The sequence below is a fragment of the Aethalodelphis obliquidens genome, unplaced genomic scaffold, assembly GCF_003676395.1.
Source record: "Aethalodelphis obliquidens isolate GAN/ISIS:26980383/991018 unplaced genomic scaffold, ASM367639v1 scaffold17, whole genome shotgun sequence".
Classification (NCBI taxonomy): Eukaryota; Metazoa; Chordata; class Mammalia; order Artiodactyla; family Delphinidae; genus Aethalodelphis; species Aethalodelphis obliquidens.
The window spans coordinates 2338500-2343665 of NW_020837961.1; the positions used below are offsets into that span (position 1 = coordinate 2338500).

Below are 5166 nucleotides of genomic sequence, written 5' to 3' on the forward strand. Positions count from 1 at the left end.
AGACTATATAGGCTGTTGTTCAACATACTTTCTGTAACTCAGTGATATGTATTGAATATCCTATTATAGTAGGTGTATATCTACCTCACTTTCCAAAATGTTGAACTGAATATCTTATTCGTAGGTGTATATCTACATCACTTTCCAAGTTGTTGAACTGAATATCTATACGAGAATGCAGAGTTCTATAATTGCATTATATATTTATTTAATAACCCCCTATTACTACTGGTATTTTTACTTATTTTGTCATTGGATATCTGAAATACTTATTGATAGTTAGCATTTAAAATAGAAACTATAAAATAAGTGGGTTAAATATAGGGAAAGTTTGCCTTTGTACATGGTTTTTCATATTTTATTTTTGTAAATTTTGCTTCCTAACAAAGTATTTTAGCAAACTGCCTCTATACATTTTATGCTGTGGGTAGCTACCCAAGAAAATAAGAATACTGCATATTTTCCATAGACTATAAAAAGGATTTCAAATGCTGGTAATAAGTCATAGAATCCAATGAGACTCTTATCTTAGTGTTTGCAAAAGCCATGGCTATTCAGAAACACTACAGACCATTAAACAACACTCACCTCCTTTATTTGAACCTAAGTTAGCAGAACTGTCTCTAAGCAGTGACTGCATTGATTCCAGACTAACCATGCTGACATTTTCCATTTTAACGTTTAATGTTGTTACAGAATGAGGGTTATAATTTCACTGAGTTAGTGTTTTCCATAGAAAATGGGTTCCCTAGACACATTCGTAAGTGCTTGTGCGCTTCTGTCAAGGTCTGTCAAAAAGTGAAAGCTCAGTTTTATTCCATTAGTGATAAATCCCTAGGAACTTAGCTTCCAAGATATGTCTATTGAAACCCTTAAGATTTTAGTTCTGAAAGAGGGATTCAAGATTTGGACACAAGCCAGGTCAGATCATGTCTCCCCCCAAAAATGATAACCAGCCCCAGCATAATCACCTCACTATATGGTTAATGAGGTCAGTTTCCTCAAAACCACATTATTAAAATGCTTCACTGTACTTCCTCTTTGGCTTTGGCCCTTGAATTACTCTGGCACCCGATTAAGTTAAAGAGAAGCTATGATCACTGCAAAAAGTCTGGACCGTCTTTCCCTTTTCTGTGCACTACAGTTCCCCCAGACCCACGAAATGCAGATACGTATGTTTTAGTTATAAGGGAATGACAATAATTTGTCCTCCAGCTGAAAAAAAGAAAGCCACTGATTTTCACTCAGTACTGTGTCTCACTTGGCAACCAGTGCATGTAACTGTTCATCTGTTTTTCCATCCACTTAATCTCAAAGTATTTCCAGGAGAAGAAAGAGATTTAAGTGCTTCATCCAAAAATATTTCTGCTGTTGCGACGAAAACTATTAAGCAAGTTTTCCAAATTGCTTCAAATTTTGACTGTAATATTTACCTGACTTCTTATGCACTGGAGTAACTTTTCAGTTAGGGTGCTTTCTAAAAAATAATAATTTATAAATTTCTTAAATTATGAGTGATTTTTATATGAGAGTATTCAAATGAAAACAAACTGTAATTGCAAAAATTTTAATTCAAGTATCACTAAAAGCAAGATGCACTTATGCCAACATTAAGTACTAACTTATACCATGCTGACAGAGCCAGTGCCTCATCCCTGCCATGCTGTCACCGTCGTCAACTGCCCCCTGCATCACGAGGGCTCTGCTAAGTGTTTTACTTCAGTTCTGAGCCTGTTGCTACCCATTCTCTGTTGAAATTATTAATTTCCCGGTACCAGTGCCTCACAAATTCCCACTGCAAAAGTATATCCAGATATATTTAATACTTGATTTACTGTAGTCAGAAAGCCTTCGAAAGATTATTTAGAGTCTGGCACTCAAGATGTCGAAGTGAGGACGTGGTGGGTCCTCTGGTGCGAAATTCCGGATTTCCTTGGGTCTTCCGGTTGGAGCCATGATCAACTGTGCTGACAACACAGGAGCCAGAAATCTGTATATCATCTCTGTGAAGGGGACCAAGGGATGAGTAAATAGACTTCCTGCTGCTGGTATGGGTGACATGGTGATGGCCACCGTCAAGAAAGGCAAACCAGAGCTCAGAAAGAAGGTACATCCAGCAGTGGTAATTCGACAACGAAAGTCATACCGGAGAAAAGATGGTGTGTTTCTTTATTTTGAAGATAACGCAGGGGTCATAGTAAACAATAAAGGCGAGATGAAAGGTTCTGCCATCACAGGACCAGCTGCAAAGGAATGTGCCGCCTTGTGGCCCAGGATTGCATCCAATGCTGGTGGCACTGCATGATGCTTCGGTGTATTTATAAAAGAAAAATATAAGAATAAAAATTACTTGCTCCATGTCACTCTTCTTGACACCACCTAACCCTCATCCCCTCTGTAAAATAAAACTACCCAGTGCAAAAAAAAAAAAAAAAAAAAAAACTTATTCAGAAATGCATCTACTCCTAAGCCACGTATGAGGTAAGCTTAGCAACATTTGCACTAAATCCTATATTCTTAAACTTTTCTGTCTCATCTGTTCACTCCTTATCTAAAAGAGCTTGCTATCACATTTAAGACTAAACAAACTTAATTTAAAAAAAAGCAAAAAAAACCAATGATTCAAATGAAGCCATTCATTGTCCTCCTGCTGCTGTTCTCTTCCTTCCTGCTTCGATGCCTGGTGTGTGCGTGTTTGCAAATTCACACACACCCAAGACTAACATAAACGGAGAGATGGAAACGTGTTTGCTTACTCCATTTAGGCCTCACATCCAGAAATCACTGAATCTTCCTTATTTAGAGCCAAACAACATAGAACCATCTAAACAGAGATTCTCAGTGAAGAGTAGCTTATCAGGATTGAGGGATAGATAGAGTAAGGAATGTATGGCTTAACAGAGCAGCTCCAATATTATAAGTTTATATTTTGAAAAGCCATTCTTTATTCCTTTCTTAATAACTACAGAAAAATAATAGAACTGGACCAAATTGTCTTGGTTCTCATGCAGCCACAAAAGATATATACTCTTTCACACCATACACAAAAATAAACTCAAAATGGATTAAAGACGTAAATGTTAGACTGGAAACCATAAAACTCCTAGAAGAAAATATAGGCAGAATACACTTTGACGTAAATTGTAGCAATATTTTTTTGGAACTGTCTCCTCAGGCAAAGGTAACAAAAGCAAAAGTAGACAAATGGGACCTAATTAAACTTAAAAGCTTTTGCACAGCAAAGGAAACCATTAACAAGATGAAAAGACAACCTACTGACTGGGAGAAAATATTTGCAAATGATATGACCAGTAGAGGGTTAATATCCAAAATATACAAACAGCTCATACAATTCAATATCAAAATAACAAAGAACCAGATTAATAAATGGACAGAAAACCTAAATAGACATTTTTCCAAAAAAGGCATACAGATGGTCAACAAGCACATAAAGAGATGCTCAACATCACTTATCACCAGGGAAAGGCAAATCAAAACCACAATGAGATGTCACCTCATACCTGTCAGAATGGCCATCATCAAAAAGAACACAAATAACAAGCATTGGTGAGGATTTGGAGAAAAGAGAACCTTCCTCCACTGTTGGTGGGAATGTAAATTGGTACAGCAACTGTGGAAAACAGTATGAAGTTTTCTCAAAAAACTAAAAATAGAGCCACCATATGACCCAGCAGTTCTGCTCCTGGGTATCTATCTGAAGAAAATGAAAACACTAATTTGAGAAGATACATGCACCCCAATCTTCATAGCTGCATTATTTACAATAGTCAAGATACAGAAGCAACCTAAGTGTATCAACAGACGAATGGATAAAGAAGAAGTGGTACATATATACAATGGAATACTACTCAGCCATAAAAAAGAAAAATAATGCCATTTGCAGCAACATGGATGGAGCTAGAGATTATCATACTAAATGAAGTAAGTCAGACAGAGAAAGACAAATACCATGTGATATCACTTATATGTGGAATCTTAAAAAATGATACAAATGAACTTATTTACAAAACAGAAATAGAGAAAACAAACATGGTTAGGGGAAAGAAGTGGGGGAGGGATAAATTACGAGTTTGGGATCAACATATATACCCTACTATATATAAAATAGGTAAACAACAAGGTCCTACTGTATAGCACAGGTAACTGTACTCAATCTTGTAATAAGCTATAATGGAAAAGAATCTGAGAAGGACTATATATTGTACCAATTACATATTCTGTATTAAAACAAGTGGCCACGAATTCTACTCTCATGATTTGCATATTAACAACAAAATAGGATATTTTTTTCTATTTTAATATGAAAGTGCAAGAGTATATCATGCAAACTAAGAAGGCAAGAATCTGTTCATGCTAAGACACAGAGTTGTCCTTCCAATGGCAAATTAATATCCTTGCAGAATTCTACACGCACTTTTCAAGCACCTCTCTTTGTTGCACTGATATCTGTGAATTGCAAAAAACTTGATATATGAAATTAAACTGCTTACCACCAGGTCAGAGAAAGCTCAGAACTATGGATATACATTAATGTAAAGCCAAGTTATAAAATGCATACAAGTTATTTTCATCATCGAGGGCTTCTTTCCTCAAGAGTAAAGACAAGCTTCCTTCCCCTAGTCCAGGAAAGTTAAAATAATGTTTGTGGGAAGTCCCAACAATGTCTCCTTACCCTAAACTGGCTTTTTATTCCCCAGTCATCTCCCTTGGAGCTTTCAGTACACTGGCTGCCAGGGAAAGATTTGATAGCTTTGTGATGTTTTTATCCCCAGTTAATCTACACAGCCCAACAGAGAACACTAACCCCGCCAACTCTGAAGGTATGTGTAGGTTATTCATGCCTGAGGCTCAGGGAGCGCGGCCTCCTGTACTGCCCCCTCCACCAGGCCCCCACCAGTCTTTCAATTACTCATTCAACCATCCTTGCAAATAAATTGCCAACATGAGATTTTTTTCATATCTGGAAAGAGGCTGTGTGTGTATAGAAAAGACACTTTTAAGTTCTCGACGTATGTTAGGAAAGCATTCTTTTTTTTTTTTTTTTTTTGCAAAATAGAGAAAATCTGACCTACCATGGCCTAAACAAGGATGTGTTTGTTTTTCTCACGTAAGGAGGATGCTGCTTAACCCGAAGATTTCAGGGCT

General features: G+C 36.9%; 1 pseudogene; it reads left to right on the forward strand.

The window, feature by feature from the left end:
* The first annotated feature begins 1882 nt into the window (after nucleotides 1-1882).
* LOC113625896 (60S ribosomal protein L23-like) lies at nucleotides 1883-2320 on the forward strand (annotated as a pseudogene).
* The last annotated feature ends 2846 nt before the right edge of the window (nucleotides 2321-5166 follow it).